The sequence below is a fragment of the Carettochelys insculpta genome, chromosome 1, assembly GCF_033958435.1.
Source record: "Carettochelys insculpta isolate YL-2023 chromosome 1, ASM3395843v1, whole genome shotgun sequence".
Classification (NCBI taxonomy): Eukaryota; Metazoa; Chordata; order Testudines; family Carettochelyidae; genus Carettochelys; species Carettochelys insculpta.
The window spans coordinates 318,581,647-318,601,300 of NC_134137.1; the positions used below are offsets into that span (position 1 = coordinate 318,581,647).

Consider the following 19,654-nt stretch of genomic DNA (forward strand, 5'->3'; position numbering starts at 1 on the left):
CAGGCCAACGGGGAGACGCCGGCCGAGCCCGCTCGCCTCCTCTGCCGGTCCTGACGCCTCCTTCCCCTTCCCTCTCCCATTGGCCGAGGCGGGGGGCGGGGAGGCGCAGCAGACCCTGCAGCAGCCCCGGTCCGGCCGTCTCCGGCTCCCCGCGGCGATGCCCGTCTGCCCTGACGCGGGAGGGAGGCAAAGGGCCGGGCTGTGCGCGGAGAAAGCTAAAGAGACCCGCGGGGACGTCGCAGCGCCGCCGCGCCTCCTCCTCCTCCTCCTGCTGCTGCAGTGCGGACACCCAGCCTGTGTCAGCTCCTACCTCTCCGCGCAGCGCCGCTCCCCATCACAACCGGCTGCCGCGGGACGCAACGGGGGCGCCGCGGCCGCCTGGGCTGAGCCTGCAACCCAGACCCCGTCTGGGCCGTGGAGTTCGGCGGCGCAGGGGGCTGCCGGGGTGAACCCCGCCACTGGGGAGGGGAGGGGGGGGCGTCGGCCTGGCACAGAACCAAGGGGCGCAGCCTGTGTGTGCACGCGGCTTGGCTGAGACTTTTGGGGGGGTGACCTACAGACGGGTGCACCTCGTGCGTGCGCGTGCGCGTGGGGGGGTCCCCGCCCCTTGCCCAAGGCGGCAGCCGCTGCAGGGATGCGCGTGGCTGTGCACGGTGGTGCGGTAGCGCACCGCCGTGCACAGCCACGCGCATCCCTGCAGCGGCTGCCGCCCTGGACAAGGCAGTGCTGTGTGTGATTGCACACGGCGGTGCGCCCCCCCCCCCCGCTCGCGGTGTCAGCGCTGTGTGTGGCTGTGCACGGCGATGCGGCCCCCGCCCCTTCCCACAGACGTTTCATTGACGTGCGGGGCTGGGCGCCGCGCCCCGCTCGCAGCCCCCCGCGCGGCAGCGGTTGCAGCGACGGCCCTGCACGGGCGCGCGCGCGCTCCTGTGAGGGAGCCGGGCCGGGCTGCCCGGGGTACCCGTCGCTCAGCTCCTGCCTCGGGAGAGCGGCGCGTGGCAGGCAGCGGGGCCTCGCCCGCCCCGCAAGAGCAGCCCAACGCGCGGGGCTCCCGGCCCCGCGCCTACCCCCTCCCACACCTCCTCCGCGGGGGATTGTGGCACTGGCCGGGCGCGAGCCCGCGGGGCAACCCGGCCTCGCGCCCAGCAGCCAATGGCAGCGGCTCCTCGTGCGGGGCGTGGGGCCGCCGGAGCCCAGCGCAGTCCGCCGCCTGCAGGGCAGCCCCCAGGCAGCAGCAGCAGCAAGAGCAGCGGCCGCTGCCTGTGTGTGCAGGGAGGGCGACGCGCACCCCAGGCCGGAGCTAGTCCCCTTCCTCCCGCTCCCGGCCGGGCCGGGGCCCAGGGCAGCCCCTGGCGGCTCGGTTAAGTTACCTGCTCTCCGGCTGGGGCTGGGTGGGCCGGTCTAATCCCGCCGCCGCCGGCTCCTCGCGCTGCCACTGGGCGAGCGGGGGCGAGTTATTTATTTATTTATTTATTCCCCATGACGTGGCCCCGGCAGCCGCCGGAGGAGGAGGGAGCCCCGGTGCGAGCCGGCGGCTGCTGCTGCCGGACCTGCTGCCGCAGCCCGGTGCTTGCGCGGAGTGCGGGGCCCGGCCGCCGGGGCAAGGTGACAAAGGGGTTAGCCGGAGCGGCAGGCGGGGGTGGGGAGGAGGCTGCTGCCGGAGACGCCTCCTGGGCCTCCCCGTCGGGCTCCCGGCCAGCTGAAGGAACGCCAGCGGTGGGGAGAGCGGGCATCAGAGCTGGGGCAGTGGGGGCAGGGAGTGGGAGTCAGGCCTGGGGCGTTGCGGGGAGGGGAGTGGAGCGGGTGTCAGAGCTGGGGTAGTGTGGGGGGAGGGATTGGGAGTTAGACCTGGGGCAGTGGTGGGGAGGGGAGCGGGTATCAGATATGGAACAGTAAAGGGAGGGGAGCAGGTGTCAGACAAGGGGGCAGTATTGGGATGAGAGTGGGTGTCAGACCAAGGCAACAATGAGGCGTGGGGGGATCAGGTGTTAGATCAGGAGGCAGTGGAAGGAGGGGAGTGGATGTCAGACCACCAGACTGCTGGAGTAGGGAAGCGGGTGGCAGACCAAGCAGCAGTAGCTGGAAGGGAGCAGGTGTCAGACAAGGGGGAAAGAAGGAGGGAAGCGGGCGTCAGACCATGGGGCAGTAGGGAGAAGGCAGCCGGTGTCAGACCAGGGGGGAAATGGCAGGAGGAGAGGGTGTCAGACAAGACATGCAAATGTTAGGGGGAGCGGGTGTCCAATAAGAGGGTCATTAGTGGCTGGGGGTAGACAGCTTCCCTAATTTTGTTCATTCCCAGAACCCAGGAAGACTTTTTTCCAGAGATCACTCCTCCCCCAGACACATACACACTTACAGGGTAAACTGAGAGCCCCACCCTTCGGTATGAACAAATAAGTGCATGGTGTACATTTGAGGGTTTTTTTGTTTGTTTGTTTATTTTTGTGTTTTTTTGGTTGGTTGGTTATTTCTTTTAGGGAGGAGAAGGGAAATACAGGGGTACTTGATCCATGAAGACCTGTCAAGGTTGACACCTTTCACATGACACTCTTGCATTTGGCAGGCAGTGTCAAGCTCTCCTAGCTCTTTTTATTACGTGCTTAACACTTCCCAGTGCATGATCCAGTTTTCAACTGCTTACATTTTTGCAGCACTTTAACCTTCAGGTCAAAATTTTCCATGTCAGATGTCTGTGTCAGGAGGAAATTTTTAGAAAGTTTGGAAGCTAAAATAGTTCTGTTTCTAAGAATGAGGTTACAGAAAAAAAATCATTTCACCCATGCTAATAATAAATTCTGGTAACCTTTTTCTTGAAGAGCTTTAACATTCCCATTGTTGAGTCCAGGGCTTGAAATTTGGAAGTGGGGTGTCCTTTTAGATATAGGCTATGGTTACACAAGAGAGCTTCTCCAACAAAACCATGGTTTTGTCGACAAGACTTGTGGAATGTCCACACACAAAATGCATTTTGTTGACAGTTTTTTGACTAAACTCAGCACTTTTGCCTGCTCTCACATGATTGGATTTTTTTAATGGATATGAAAGCCATTTTATGTGCCCAGATTATCTGTTGGCCCCAAATAGTGTGTGAGGGGGTTGTGTGAGGTATCTAATGAAAGCTGATGATATCCTGAATCTGTGTGCTACTTATATGTTTGTATTATGTTGTTAGGTAAAGTTATAGTTTTTAGGTCTGTAGTTATGTTAGAAATATTCAGAGCTAGGAGTACACACTGGGAGGTGTGGTCACCACCCCAGCAAGGATGATGGACTATAAACAAAGGCTCAGATGTCCAATGCACCTTTCAGAAATTTGGGACTTGTCAATAGAATGCAGCTTGCTGGTCAGGTGACCTGGGCTGAGTAAAGGAATTGAAATCAGAAGCCCAGACATCCGTTCCATCTGGCATGTAAATGACTAGGGTGTGCTAGCAAAACCAGCAACCAATGGCATTTTGCCACAGAGGCTTACCTGAGTCAGATGACGTTGACCCTGAATGGCTTATGAGAGGAGAAAGGGCTTTTTCCCTTCACAGGAGAAAACTATAAAAGGGTCTAGCAGCATCCATTTTAGGGAGAGTCTATGGCTGTGTCTACACTAGCCCACAACTTCAAAATGGCCATGCAAATGGCCATTTCGAAGTTTACTAATGAAGTGCTGAAATACATATTTGCGCCTCATTAGAATGCCGGCAGCCGCGGCACTTTGAAATTGCCACGGCTTGTCCAGATGGGGGTCCTTTTCGAAAGGACCCCACCAACTTCGAAATCTCCTTATTCCTATCAGCAGATAGGAATAAAGGGATTTCAGAGTTGCCGGGGTCCTTTTAGGCTAGTGTAGACACAGCCTATGTCTTTTGTTCCTGTCTTTGTTCCTGTTCCAAGGATCCATGTTCCAGCTTGCTGACTTCAGCTTGCCAGATCTCCAGTTCTCCAGTAACTGAAGAAACGTAACCTGGAATCTTACCTGTGATAGGGTGGACTTTCAAAGACTTCCAAGAATCAGCATGTAACATTGCTGGCCTGCATCAATAGTTGTAATTGATGTATGTGAGGTATTGCTTAACAATATTTCTCTCTAATCCTCCATTGTAAATAAACCTTTAGGGCTGCGTCTACACTAGCCGAAAACTTTGAAATGGCCATGCAAATGGCCATTTTGAAGTTTACTAATGAAGTGCTGAAATACATATTCAGCACCTCATTAGCATGCGGGCGGCCGCGGCACTTTGAAATTGATGCTGCTCGCCGCCGTGCGGCTCCTTTTCGAAAGGCCCCCGGCTACTTCGAAGTCCCCTTATTCCTATGAGCAAATGGGAATAAGGGGACTTCGAAGTAGCCGGGGTCCTTTTGAAAAGGAGCCCCCTCTGGATGAGCCACGTCAATTTCGAAGTGCCGTGGCCGCCCGCATGCTAATGAGATGCTGAATATGTATTTAAGCACTTCATTAGTAAACTTCGAAATGGCCATTTGCATGGCCATTTCAAAGTTTTTGGCTAGTGTAGACGCAGCCCTAAAGGTTTATTTACAATGGAGGATTAGAGAGAAAAATTGTTAAGCAATACCTCACATACATCAATTACAACTATTGATGCAGGCCAGCAATGTTACACGCTGATTCTTGAAAGTCTTTGAAAGTCTACCCTATAACGGGTAAGATTCCAGGTTACATTTCTTCAGTTACCCCACCCCACACCCCACCTCGCATCTCCAGCCCCAACCCCTGCGGCCCCGCTCAAGCCTCGAGCTTCCGCTCCAACCCCTGCGGACCCAGCTCAGTTCCATCCCCTGTTGGCGGAAGCTGGGCAGCAGCTGATCCGCCGTGCAGTCTGGCTCCCAGCTCCCACAGGTGGGGGAAACCAGGTGGCAGTGGTGCAGGTCCAGCTCCCGGTGACCCCAGCTGGAAGAAGCCGGTGACCACTGTGAAATACGGGGCAATTAGCCCCTTTTGCAAAATAAATCAGGGTGCCAGAATGGTGCCCGAAATACAGGGCTGTCCCAGCAAATACGCGATCGATGGTCACCTTGTTTCTTCCTGAAAGTAGACCTCCAATAACTTCCTTTCTCAATCAGCCATCACTTTTATTATCTTTTTTTCCCTTTCCATCCACAAGTCGCTCATTAGCCTGTGTTATCTTAATCTACTCTTGCTTTTATGAGAGCTAGTTTCTCCCCCTGAAGAAGTGGTCTGTGCCATGAAAGTTCACCACCTAATAAATTATTTTGTTAGTCTTTAAAGTGCTACTGGACTGCTTTTTTGTTTTGAGAGTTTGGGGGTTATTGGTCTGGGCTGGTATAGCAGCTGGGAAGCCTGTGGGGTTGCGGGTGTGGCTTCTGGCTTGCCAGTGGGGCTGGTAGAGGTACTTTTGTGGCTGATTGGATTTGCCTTAGGGAGAAGGAAATCCCAGCCTGGGGTTGTAAGTGGCCAGGTGTTAAGCATATGTACTCTGGACTGATTTCCTTAGCTGTGCCCAAAAACCCCATCATATTACACCGGCAGCATTCTGCCTCTCAGCCATGGGCTATATCTGCACAAGAAGCCTCTGTCACTGTTGGAAAGAATTTCCTGGCAAAACTTCTGTTGACAGATTGTGTCTGCACATAAAGCAGCTCAAAAGAACAATTCACTCTGTCGACAGAGAGCAGCCAGACTGCCCATCCCTGTCTCAACAAAACAGCTGGTCTGATGTGATATAGCACTATTGTATGGGCCTGTCTTAAATAGATGGTAAAGGCAGTTTCTCTTGCTTACATAAAGCAGTTTTGTATTATATGTATAAGCAGAAATTGGTACAACCACCCCATACTTATTAGAATAGTCTATCATGTCAGGTGCACAACTTACAGTAGAAAGTAAGTGGGGAAAAATGCATCCTAAAGAGATACATGTTAAATAGACCACAATGCAGTGGTTCCCAAACTTTTTGGCATCATGCCCCCCTTTTGAGTTTTGAGAAACCCTCATGCCCCCAGCCTCTTCTTTATGATCATCCAACCCCCCTTTTAACAAAAAAAATCAAGTTGTAATTTAAAATAAATACAAAAAACTTGATATAAAAATGTTATTTGAAAACAAGCACAAATAGTTTTGCTTGGCCCCTTGCAGGCCACCAGACCTGGCTGTGACAGCTGCCTGCCTGCCTTACACCTGCGCTACCAGAGCCACTTGCCCGAGCCCCGCACCACCAGGGTCAGCTGCCCACCTGCCCACTGGCCCGCCCGCTGGCTGTCTGAGCCCCACCCTGCTGGGACCAGCTGCCTGCCCACCAGCCATGCACCCCAGCCACAGGCCAACTGCCTGAGTTGCCCACCCAAGCCCCACGCTGCCAGGCAAGCCGCCCACCTTCCATCCTGAGCTGCCTGAATCCCACACTGCTGGGGCCAGCTGCCTGAGCCCCGTGCTGCTGGGGCCAGCCACCCACCTGTCAGCCTGAGCTGCCCAAGCCCTGTGCTGCTGGGGCCAGCTGCCAGCTCAAACTGCTTGAACCCTGGGATGCCGGAGCCAGCTGCCCAAGCACCATGAGTCCCACAAGCCAGTCAGCTGCCCGAACGTCATGAGCTGTCCACTTGAGCCCCTCTTGTCCCACAAAGCCAGGCATCACCACCTCCCCACTCTTATCCCATCCCCCTCACCTGAGCTAGGCACCCCCAGCCTCTCATCTCATCCCATCCTCCTCCTCCCCCACCCGACCCACCCTCACTCATCTTTGCAGAAGGCAGCTACCTCCACGTGGGTCTTTGCTGGCTGCTTGCTTTTTATAGCGACTATGCCACGTCACCCACATAAAATGGCAGAGGCTGAGAGCTGGAAGCAAAGGCCAGCTCTTTCTTCGGGGGGGGGAGAATAATGGTGGGGTTCGGTCACCTCGTGACCTCCCTGGAATTTCTTCACCCCCGCAGGAGGGCACACCACCCAGTTTGGGAAACCATGCCCTAACGGGTGCATTTAAATGCAAACGCGAGGAAAGGGGGAATTGTAAGTCAAAAAGATTGACAACAAATGAAGACGCTGAAAGTCCACAGAGAAAAAATATAACAGAGAGGAAGCCGTGCTAGTCTATACACTATCAAAACAAAATCTGTCCCACGAAATCTCACCTCATAAACTATTTTGCTAGTCTTTAAAGTGCTACTTGACTGCTTTTTGTTTTGATAGAGAAAAAATGCTGATGCTTTTACATCTTTGTCATGTGGGCTGCCACAGAGTGAAGACAAATGAACCTGTTGAATTGCTGCTGGATAAGCAGGTTGCCATACCCTGCTGTGTGGTCAAAAATGAAATTTGAGGAGTTCAAAAATGAAAAAAAACTGGCTTTTTGCTTCTGGTAATTAACTTGGGCACAAAGTATGTTGTGACATTTCCAATTTGAAGCTGCATTCTGCAAGAGAAGTTAACATGTCTCTAAACTGGGCCTTTTGTGGAATATCCTCATATAGAAAGAATAAACAGAATTGCCCTCCCTTAAAAAAATAATAAGTGAACATAAGAAATCTGCAGTTCACATGGAGGCTGAAAAAAATTCAGCCATGGCTAATAAAGAAACACTTCTTAATCTGACTGCTAAAAGTGAACAATCAGCGTTTGAAAGTACTGCTCACGTATTCCATACAGCATATTACCTTGCAAAAACAAATTGACTCTTTGGTGACCACAAGAGCCTCATTGAGCTACAGCAAATCAACGAAATTGAAATGGGGCATTTATTGCACAGTAGAACAGCTTCTGTAAACATAATCAATTGTATATGAAAACTGTCCAAAAAATTGAGAAGTAAAAAATTACTGTACTTGTTGATGAATCAACTACTCTTGATGGAAACTGGACTCATTTATTTGAAAACCAGTGTAGATGGAATTATGAAGCCAGTTATGTTTCCCCTGGACTTGATTGAGCTGAAAAGTGCAACAGCAGAAGCCATCAAAGGGAAAATTTTACTTTTGTAGTGATGTCACTAATGTGATATTAAGAGTTAAAGCAAGTGTTAGAAAACATTTGTAAATGGACTTTCCTAATGTGATATTATGGCATTGCCTCTACCATAGACTAGAACTTGTTTTTAATGAAGTTTTAGAAGTAACTGGAGGTACAAATAACTTTAAGCCTTTTTTTTTTTTGATGCATTATATTCATTATACAGGCAATGTCACGAACTGAGAGCTCATGCCAATGAATTTGATGTTGTATTTCTAAAATTGGCAAAGTTCTTAGTTTAAGGCCTGTGGTATCAACAAGCAGAGTAGGCAGTACAATCTGGCACACAAAGAGGCCTGAGAAGACCAGTTGAGAGTCAGAAGTGAACGTGCTAAATTTCAAAGACTGCACTCAAAGTTACGTTCTGTAAATTTCATCAGAAACCCTTCTTAAATGCTGGATGTGCTGGCAGAATTGAAGGTCATGTCTGAGGTGTTACAAGAATGAGAAATGACCATTCCCAAAGCAGACAACCTAATGAAAATGCACATCAAAGCTGGATCTACACTACAGAGTTCTGTTGACAGAAGAGGCTTTCTGTCAACAAAACTAGGGAGCATCCACACTACAGATGCATTCTGTTGAGAATCTGTGAACAGAATGCAGCAGTTTTCCTGGTAGAGTTCTGCCTAGACTGCACAAGGCATAGCACTTCTGTCGACAGATCTTTGACAAAAATAGTGTAGACACTCCAGGGGTCCCTCTGTCGACAGACTGGGCTTCTGGCTCACTGGGCTGCCCTGTTTGCAGAGCTTCCGGTTGGTTGTTCTGTCAACAGAGGGCTGGATGTCTGTCCGCAATTGGCAGGAAGAGCCTGTATTAGGTGTGGACGTGCTCTGTAGACAGAGGTTCTGTTGGAAATATCTGTCAACAGTGACTTCTGTCAACAGAACTCTGTAGTGCACACACAGCTCAAGAGAATCAAAAGATTGAAAACAGACCCGAGCTCACACTGAACAAACCCAGTAGGCTGAACAATCTGTGAAACTAGCAAACTAACCAGTACTGGAAAAAGCCTCAGGATCAACTTGCCTCAATGCATTCTAGTAGTTACTGGCAACATGAGAACAAACTATTCTCAGCTGCCTCAAACAAAGCTGATCAAACGACCTATGAAGTAAGGTCTTCTGATTGTAACAACTTAATTAACAATTTGTCACTTTGGAATCCTGAAACGTGCCAAGAGAATCCAGAGAATCCCTTCTTTGGAGAAAGGAAGAACATTGGGTGATCAACTGAGAATAAATCAACAGGAAACACACTAGTGATTTGTGGAATTCAAGGCCTCTGGAGGAATAAACATTCCCAAAGGACTTAAACTCCTTGCAGCAGACAACCTTACTGCAAGCAGTGCTGACTGCAAAATGGGATTCAGTGCAATGAATAACAATTACAATGAAACAGGTTGCTCTTACCACCTGTCATGTAGCAGACTTTCTATTCATTTAATGTGTGGGACCTCTTTATACTCAGTCAAATCCTACACCACGTGTGAAAATGTGGCTTGGAAAAGTACAGTACATTTATCTCCAGGCATTGCATGATGGGAACAGGGAGAGATGCTGTAAGGGTCAATGTAGGAGTCTCTATAAGGTTATTTCAGGCTTTTATTTCAATACTAAAGTTCTATTCTAGAGTATTGGTAGTAGCTTTAAGTATCAAAATCATGCAAAGGGCTCCATGAAGGTAAGTGTCTAGGAGTGGAGGTGGGGAAAGAGGTTGGGGGTGGTTGTGATATGACAGAAAGTGTAAGAAATTTAAGTTACTTTGAACCCTGGGCTTACTACCCTATAATTGTCAGCATCGCCTCTTCACGCTTTTAAAAAAAGCATTAAGTATTCTTCAGTCATTTGGTATAGGTATATAACAATTGTCAAAGCATGTCTTGTGTTCTCCTCTAAGAATGTGGATATCAGCCTAGCTCTGCTACTGGTTTGTCCTTTAATTCAAGTAGATTAAGTCTGTGCTGAGGATCTTCAGCACCCTGGGTTCAAACGCTGCTGAGCATTCAAGGAGGGAAAAATGGCTATAAATAAAGTTTGTTATAATGGATGTACACAAGGGTCAGAATTATGACTGCATGAGAAGCCTTATTTTCCCTTTCCCAAGTTTTGAGTTGCTTTATTTTAAAACTGTGCAGTTTAATATACTTTAATTTAATATATAAGATTCTCACAGGTTCGTGGGAGAAGCCTGGAGAAACAATAATTGTTGAAATTATGTTGCTAAACATTTTGTTTGAATTTTTAAATAACGTTAATAACACATTAATTTTAATTTTATTATTGTATTTGTATTGATTGTATCTTAGTTATAGACTACTCTCTGTAGGAATGGAATTGAAACTGAAATTGCGTGTAGAAATGAAATATAGATAAAGGAACAGGGACTAAACTGTTATTGAGGGTGAGTGAATATTCTGTTTAGTGGCTACATGAGAAGCAATGTTTTTAAAAAACATTAATGGGTTTCTGAAAAACGTTTAGGCTGTGGCTACACTTGCCCCCACCTTTCGAAAAGGGGATGCTAATGAGCCACTTTGGCAGATGCTAATGAGGTGCTGCCATGAATATGCAGCACCTCATTAGCATAATGGCGGCCACACTCATTTAGAAAGTGCCTCTTTCAAAACGCATGTTGCTCATGTAGACGGGGGCCTTTTGAAAGGACCTCCCCAGATTTTGAAAGCCCCTTCTTTCCAAAATCAAATGAGAAGAAGAGGCTTTCCAAGTCTGGGGGTCCTTTCGAAAGGCCCCTGTTTAAATGGGCAGCATGCATGTTGAAAGCGGCACTTTTGAAATGCGTGTGGCTGCCATTAAGCAAATGAGGTGCAACATATTCATGGCAGCACCTCATTAGCATCTGCCAAAGTGGCTCATTAGTACCCCCTTTTCAAAAGGCAGGGGCTAGTGTAGCCACAGCCTTAGATTTATTTAACAACTGTTATTTTTATCATTAAACATAAGCTGTGTATGCTAGAAACCTCAGTGATGTGGCTGCCTTTTGTTGAACCTTTTCCCTCTATCCCCATTTCCTTCTTATTTATTTGTTATCCATTGCTTTGTGTTGTCTATTTAAATTGTTTGTTAAAAGCATTATGTGAGGAGACTATATACTCTTTCAAGACAGAGAGTGGAGACCTGGTATGATTTAAGATTGCTACAGGCGTAAGGCAAGGTTGCATGCTCTCCCCACTTTTCTGTATTGTCATTCACTTTGTGATGCTGCTGAACACACTGGTGGTGTTTGGGCAAAATATAAATTGTGAGACCTAGATTTTTCAGATAATATAGTCGTGCGGGATGCCACTTTGGGTAGAATGAAAAGAATTTTTGTTGGCATAAAACCAGAAGCTGCTGAAGGGGCATTTTCCATCAATATCTAGAAGAGTAAGATCATGGAAACATGAAAGAATGCTGTCAACAGTGACAGATGTGTGATCGACTGAGAGTATGAAGAGTTGATGACTTTATCTGTCTTTGAAGTATAGTGCCTGCTAATGGCCAGCTCACAAAGTGAAGGCAAGGATCAGAAAGGTATTTTCGGTGAAGCATTCTCCTGTGTGTCAGACATCTGGAACAGTAAGACTCCACACAGATATGCTAAAATGAGATTAAACAACATAGTTGTCTTCCCAACACTGTACCTCACAACTGTGACAGAAAGCGGAAGTACGTAACAGGAAGATGAATGCATTTCACCAGCTTTACTTAATAAATAAGTTGAGCATGGATTGGACAGATCATGTAACCAATGAAGAGGCGCTGCACCTCATGGATGAGCAGGCTGCAGACTCAATAATAAGACAGAGATGGCTGTGCCGTGACAGATGCCACATGGTGGGAAAAAAAGGTCTAGAGTGCCAGGAATGCCTTATCTCAAGCTGATTTAAATGGATCCCCTTGTCGTGGGCATTTCTTCCAATAGAGTCAGACATAGCTCAGGACAGACAGTGGGGAAATGGGTTATCTCCAATTTATGAATCTAAGTGTAACATATGCAGAGTCACTTTTAGGCATGTGATACTTGATTTTCTTTCTGGAACAGGTTGCGAAGCTCAGCGTCTGTGACAACAGATAATATTCCTGGTTCTGCTAAGCTGAGTGGGTGTGCAGGTGGGTTGGAGTGAGTCTGTGGGGTTAGAAATATATCTTAAAAACAGATCAACAAACGACGTATAAATACAAGCCCCAGAAGAAGACAATTAACAGGCAAAAATAAGCAAATGATTGATGTGAGTGTGTGGGAAGAAATTTGAGCTACATCTGAGGCAGGAGCCAGTTATCTCAGTTGCAAGTATGTAATTATGCACATAAGGGCAGAAGCTGGCACAATATCTTTCAAAAAGGAGCTGCCCTGTTCCAAGCCACATGGATAGGTGACATAACAGACAGTGGCAGCTGTTTTCCATAGAAAAACCAGCCAAGCACACTGTAGTCCTCTCGTGAAGTCACAAGCACTGCAGAAGCATAGCCAGTTCCTGTAAAAGACAAGACACATAATCTTTTCTAATGAAGCACGGACTTTAGCATGCTTTGCTCTGCATTTAGACATAATGGAATTGAGCTGGATAATGGAATGGTGAATAAGCAAAGCCATTACTTATAAATAATTCCCCCACCCTTTAATTCTTTTAGTAGTTGTATTTTTGCAATCTGAAAAAAAATGCTTCTGTTTTAGATTTGGAGCAAAGCATCAGATATAAACCTGTATCATTTTTATGTGTTTGAAGAGGCTGGCAGAAAATATTTGACCTCAAACAGTAAGGATGAGCACGGAGAGGTCAGCCTGTAGACAGAAGAAAAGAGGTTCTTTGCTTTGGATTGTTAATTACAATTTTAACACCCCACAAAATCTCTAGGAACTGTAGCCCACTAGTTAAAAAGTGCTGCATTAAAGTATTGTTGCATGGAACTTTTTGTTTGTTTTGGTGCACTAGAAAAATAAAGAGTGTTGCGTACCTTATGAATTTCAGGAGGAATACAATATGGCTGTGTTTACACTAGCTCCTTCCTTTTGGAAGGGGCATAGTAATGAGTGAGTTGGGAAGATGCTAATGATGTAATGAATATGCAGTGCCTCATTAGCATAATGACAGTTGCACGTGATTGGAAAGCACTGCTTTCAAATGACACGCTGCTCGTGTAGACGGAGGCCTTTCCAAAGGACCCCCTGGACTTTGAAAGCCACTTCCTCCTGAAAGCAAATGGGAATAAAGGGCTTTCAAAGTCCGGGGGGTCCTTTCAAAAGGCCCCTATCTACATGGGTGGCGTGCGATTCGAAAGCGGCACTTTCGAATCGTGTGCAGCCACCATTATGCTAATGAAATGCTTCATAGTTGTGGCAGTGCCTTATTAGCATCTTCCCAACTGGCTCATTACCATGCCCCTTCCCAAAGGATGGGGCTAGTGTAGGTGTAGCCTGTAACTTTTAAGTTCCATTCCACAGAACCAAGTGTTGCATTATATTATACATTCCATCTATATAGCATAATAAGAACATGGAGGCTGATTGTTAAGCATAAGTAAGGGGTTGCTGCAGGAATCTGACATGGAAATGACAATTTTCACAGCACCCTCTCTACTTATTGGCATTAAGGGTTCTCTGATTTTTTTTTAAGTGTAAACATTGTGTGTGCTCTTCACTGGCATCTAGAGATGAGTTGGGGGAAAAGACTTTAGAAACACACTGTATTTGCACAGGCTTGTCTACTGTGCATAGTTACATTGAGCATGATGACATTACTTTGTCAAAATATTCACTTTCAGGAGGTGTGTTCTAAATCACTTTAGCAGTGTCTGCAAGAGGAATCCAATATTGTTATGCTTATTGTCTGAGTAAAGGGCAGGAGCACTGTACTTATCCTAGCTGGACTGAGGGGGTCACCCTAAACTGAACCACACTTGCTAAGCAGGAGGTGAGAATGCAAACGCCTGGTGGAGACGGGAGAGGCGGGGAGGATGGTTGGTGTTCAAAGAGTTCCCTGTTGTTTTTTGATTGTCTCCTTGCTGATATTCAAAGAGCAACCTGATTGAATTATGTGAGAAGCACAGCCTCTGTTCAGTGGTTACTAGAGGTAAATCACTGACAGGCAGCTCTAGGGGCTATGCCTCAGTCATGGTGTAGGGACCAGTAGTGAAAAGAGAGAAAAGGCAGAATTTGTACAGGCTGTAATTCTAAAAACTGGGATTCTCTGGTCCAGCAACATCCATGCTCTTGCTGAACTGCAGATGTTGCAGAACCAGAGAACCGGGGACTACAGCCTGTGGCAGTGCGACCATGTCCAGGGCCTTCAGCAAGAGAGTGAGGGCTGTGTGCAGAGCCCACAGCAGTGGGAGCTGTGTCTGGGGCCAGGGCCCTCTGTGTCAGCAGAAGCATCCGGGTCAAGAGGCCTCAGCAGGGGCACAGGGCTGGAGGCCTCCATGGTAGCAGAGGTGGAAGGGGCCAGAGCCTTCAGCAGACACTTGAGGGCTGCAGCCAGGGCCAGAGCCCTCAGCAGTGGCAGAGGCAGTCAGGGCCAGAGACCTCAGTGGGGTAGAAGGGACCGTGGCTGGGCCAGACCCGTCAGCAAGGTCGGGGACTGGGGCTGGAGCCTTCAGCAGCAGAGCCACATCTAGGGCCAGAGTCCATGGATGGTGGCAGTGGGGCTGAAACTAGGGCTGACATCAGGGGATTGTAGCAGAAAGCATTAAGGCCAGAAGTAGGGAGGCCAGAATCAGAGTGGAGGCAGTGTGGTGCAAGGGGCAGGCAACCTCCTCTGGTCCAGCAAATCCCCTCATTCAGAACCAGTCAGGTTGCTGGACCAGGGTGCTGGACATGGGAGGTCCAACCTGTATTGACAGTGAGATTTTCTGCTACTCAGTGAAATGACTAAGAGCTGAAACCATGAGAGTACTGGGTTAAGCAGTAGAACATCAGATCATGACAATGCAGAAGTGGCAGTGAACGTCCAACAGTAACAGCAGAGAAAAGCTACAAAGGGAAACATCCAGAGATATTGCTTGATGCACCCCTTCTTAACTGAACACAGCTGTGAACTCTTGGGTTTTGCTGACCAAGGACAGCCCGCTGTAAGGCTGTGCAATAGAAAGAAAAAGCAGTGAAGTGTAAAAGGATATTCATTTGTTGAACTTTCCCACTGCAAAGTTAAGTAGGATATGTCCCATTCTTGAGAACATCAAAGGTGTTTGACACATGGGACACGTCCTACTTCCTTAATTTGCTTCATCTGCTGGTCCTACTAGTGACAGGTAACCACCTCATCCCTTCCCCCATTTTTTCTTCCTCCTTCCTTCAACCCCTTTCCCCTATATAAACCCTGGATTCTACGTAGCTGTGGCCACACTTGGCCAAAACTTCAAAATGGCCATTTCGAAGGTAACTAATGAGGCGCTGAATTAAATATTAAGTGCCTCATTAGCATTAGGGTGCTTCCAGCCACAGCACTTCAAAAGTGCCACTTTCGAACGCATGGCTTGGCACTGCTACACGGGGGATCCTTTTTGAAAGGACCCCACACCTTTCGAAATCCCCTTATTCCCCTCCAATGAGAGGAATAAGGGGATTTTGAAATGCGCAGGGTCCTTTCGAAAAGGACCCCCGTGTAGCCGCGCTGAGCCATGCACATTCAAAAGTGGCACTTTCGAAGAACCGCAGCCGGAAGCGTCCTAATGCTAATGAGGCACTGAATATTCAGTTCAGCACCTCATTAGTAATCTTCAAAATGGCCATTTGTATGGCCATTTTGAAGTTTTAGCCAGGTGTGGCTACAGCCAATGTACGTACTACAATCATCTGATCATATGTGTCTTACACAAGAAAGCTCATGACTTAGTAAATTTGTTATTCTTTAAGGTGCTACAGGACTTCTTGTGAACTGTGTTGAGTGTAACACGTCCAGAGACGCCCAGCCCCTTGGCCTAGGGCGGGCGGCAGCAAAAGGGGGTTAGAGCACCAGCCCGTACTCAGTTTGGGCGGTCAGCGGCTCACCGCTACAACGCCATACCGGCCCCAGCCCTCAATCTAGGGCAGGGCAGCAGTTCACAAGAGTTGTATAGCTCTGGGCCCAGCCCTCAGTCCAGGGCAGGGCAGCAGTTTACAGGTAATAGTACAGTTCTAGGCCCGGCCCTCAGTCCAGGGGCAGGGCAGCAGTTCCCAAGTACTAGCACAGTTCTGGGCCCAGCCCTCAGTCCAGGGCAGGGCAGCAACACAAGGGTTAAACACAAGCCCAGCCCTCAGTTTGGGGCGGGGCAGCAACACAAGGTTTAAACACAAGCCCAGCCCTCAGTTTGGGGCAGGGCAGCAACCCAAGGGTTTAAGTGCAGGCTCAGCACAGGCTGGCCCTGTCACGGAGGGGGATAGGGGGTCGCAGGCCCTCCCACTCCACTGCGACCTGGCCCGGGGCCCTGGGGGGTTGCTCACACGCAACCCCGGCAGTGGGGATCCAGACCGCAACACACTGCCATTGGTTCATGAGCGTCGTTCCCCAGGCCACTTCCTACCTCACCCTCTGCTGGCGGAAGGTCCCAGTCCATCTGGTCAAGGGGTCCCCCTAGGTCGGTCTCCTCCAGGTCATCCACCTTCGGGGGCTCCGGCCAGTCGTCCATAACAATGTCATTAGGGTAGTCGGGCGGCGGTAATACCGGAGACCCTAGGCGATCCTGGGTCTGAGTGCTGTAAGGATCCACTGGGACTCTGGGGCAGCCCGCTCCTGGGGCCTCTTCCAAGGCGGGGGGGTCTCCGCCGGCGTGAAGGTCCTGGTAGGTCTGGGAAGTCCGGGTAGTCCCCTTGGGGCATATGGACCCGGGATTGCTTGGAGCCTCTGGGGGCTTGCTCCTCCGGCCTGGCTGGGCAGCAGCAGGCCCTCTCCCTTTGGTGCCGAGGAGCTCATGCAGGCACGTCCTCCCTGCCCGGAGGCCCAGGCCCAAATGGGTCCTGAGTCCTGCCTTTGGCTCTTCTAGCCCTTGGCCCCGCCCTCTGAGGGGCGGGCCTCTGGTCTCCTGGCTCCGGCCCCGCCCACCAGGGCCTCTGCATAGTCTCCCCGGCCTCCGGGTCTGCAGGAGGCCATACTGACTCACTACATGAGTAAAACACATCACTTGACACAGCCAGTTATGTCAAAGGTGTTCTAAGCAACTGATATAGTGTATAGTATAGTGTAAATCATAGGCCCTGGTTCTCATGGGAGACTTTAATCATCCAGACATTTGTTGGGAGACCAATACAGCAGCACACAGACAATCCAGGAAGTTTTTGGAGAATGTTGGGGATAACTTCTTGGTACAAGTGCTGAAGGAACTGACCGGGGCCGTGCGCAACTTGACATGCTGCTCACAAACAGGGAAGAACTAGTAGAAGAAATAGAAGTGGGAGGGAACCTGGGCTGCAGCGACCATGAGATCGTAGATTTCAGAATCCGGACGAAAGGAAGAAAGGTGAGCAGTAACATACAGACCCTTGATTTCAGAAAAGCAGACTGACTCCCTAAGAGACTGGATGAGCAGGATCCCTTGGGAAACGAAGATGAAGGGGAAAAGAGTTGAAGAGAACTGGGAGTATTTTAAAGAAGTCTTACTGAAGGCACAGGAACAAACAATCCCACTGCATAGTAAGAAATGCAAAAGTGGTGGGCAACCGGCTTGGCTTAACAGGGAAATCCTTAGTCAGATTAAATTAAAAAAGGATGCATACAAGAAATGGAAACATGGACAGTTGACTAAGGAGGAGTATAAACATATGGCTGGAGAATGCCGGGCAGTAATCAGGAAAGCGAAAGCACAATTGGAACTGCAGCTGGCAAGGGATGTGAAGAGTAACAAGAAGAGTTTCTACAGGCATGTGAACAATAAACAGGTTATCAGAGAAGGTGTGGGGCTATTACTGGATGAGGGAGGAAACCTAGTGACAGATGATGCAGGAAAAGCTGAAGTACTCAATGCTTTTTTTGCCTCAGTCTTCACGGACAAAGTCAACTTCCCCATGACGGTTCTAGATGATGCAGTATGGGAAGGGGGAGGGCAGCCATCTGTGGGGAAGGAACAAGTTCTGAGCTATCTAGAAAATCTAGATGTGCACAAGTCCATGAGTCTGGATTTAATGCACCTCAGGGAACTGAGGGAATTGGCACAGGTCATTGCTGAAACTTTGGCCATTATTCTTGAACACTCTTGGAGACTGGGGGAGATACCGGATGACTGGAAGAAGGCAAATGTAGTGCCCACCTTTAAAAGAGGAAAGAAGGACAATCCAGGGAACTATAGACTGTCAGCCTTACCTCAATCCCTGGGAAAATAATGGAGGGAATCCTCAAGGAATCCATTTTGAAGCACTTGGAAGAGGGGAAAGTGATCAAAAGTAGCCAACATGGATTCACCAGGGGCAAGTCCTGCCTGACCAGTCTGATTAGCTTCTATGACAAGGTAGCAAGCTCTGTGGAGATGGGGAAGTCAGTGGATGTGATATACCTTGACATCAGCAAGGCTTTTGATAAGGTCTCCCACAACATTCTTGCCCATAAATTAAGGAAATATGGATTGGATCCTTGGACTATAAGATGGTAGAAAGCTGGCTTGATGGTCGGGCCCAACAGGTGGTGGTCAATGGCTCAATATCTGGATGGCGGTCTGTTTCAAGCAGAGTGCCGCAAGGCTTGGATCAGGGGCTGGTGTTATTCAACATCTTTATTAATGACCTGGATGAGGGACTGGGTTGCACCCTGAGCAAGTTTGCGAATGACACAAAACTAGGGGGAGAGGTAGATACGTTGGAGGGTAGAGGGAGAATCCAGCGTGACCTGGATGAATTGGAGGACTGGGCCAAGAAAAATCTGATGCAGGTCAATAAGGAGAAGTGTAGAGTCCTGCACCTGGGGCAGAAGAATCCCAAACATTGTTACAGGCTGGGGACTGACTGGCTCAGCAGCAGCACGATGGAAAGGGACCTAGGGGTTATGGTGGATGAAAGGCTGGATATGAGTAAACAGTGTGCCCTTGTAGCCAAGAAAGCTAACCACATACTGGGGTGCATTAGGAGGAGCATTTCGAGCAGATCTAGAGAAGTAGTTATTCCTCTTTATTCGGCACTCATGGGGCCACGTCTGGAATATTGTGTCCAGTTTTGGGCCCCCCAGTATAAAAAGGATGTGGATTTGCTGGAGCAGGTTCAGCGAAGGGCAACAAAAATGATTAAGGGGCTGGAGCACAAGACCTATGAGGATAGGCTGAGGGATTTGGGCTTGTTTAGTTTACAGGAGAGAAGATTTAGAGGTGATTTAATAGCAGCCTTCAACTTCCTGAAGGGGAGCTCTAAAAAGGAGGGTGAGAAACTGTTCTCAGTGGTGTCAGATGGCAGAACAAGGAGTAATGGTCTGAAGTTGAAGAGGGAAAGGTGTAGGTTAGATATTAGGAAAAACTACTTCACCAGGTGGGTGGTGAAGCATTGGAATGCGTTGCCTAGAGAGGTGGAGGATTCTCCATCCCTTGAGGTTTTTAAGTCCCGGCTGGACAAGGTCCTGGCTGGGATGACTTAGTGGGGGTTGATCCTGCCTGAAGCAGGGGGCTGGACTAGATGACCTCCTGAGGTCCCTTCCAGCCCTGTGATTCTGTGCACATCTCATGTCCTGAATTATATAGGTACACCAGATCCCAGGAGCTGAAGTGTCAGAGAGAAATTCCACATTTAGTT

The 19,654-nt window shown here is 48.9% G+C and overlaps 1 protein-coding gene and 1 long non-coding RNA gene across 3 annotated transcripts in view; one reads left to right on the plus strand and one right to left on the minus strand.

Moving 5' to 3' along the window:
* The window catches only part of SLC16A7 (solute carrier family 16 member 7), a 176,457-nt gene extending 174,878 nt beyond the window's left edge, over positions 1-1,579 (minus strand). The window contains exon 1 of one of the 2 annotated variants that reach the window (XM_075013888.1): positions 1,371-1,579. The gene's annotated coding sequence lies outside the window, so the exon portion shown is untranslated. Of the gene's footprint in view, positions 1-310; positions 458-1,370 lie in introns of those variants that run through there. The other variant, XM_075013898.1, reaches the window with a different exon arrangement.
* Positions 1,522-19,654, plus strand: part of LOC142023194 (uncharacterized) — a 39,937-nt gene continuing 21,804 nt past the window's right edge. Inside the window, exon 1 of the long non-coding RNA XR_012648150.1 lies at positions 1,522-1,605. This is a non-coding gene — a long non-coding RNA (uncharacterized LOC142023194). The remainder of the gene's footprint in view (positions 1,606-19,654) is intronic.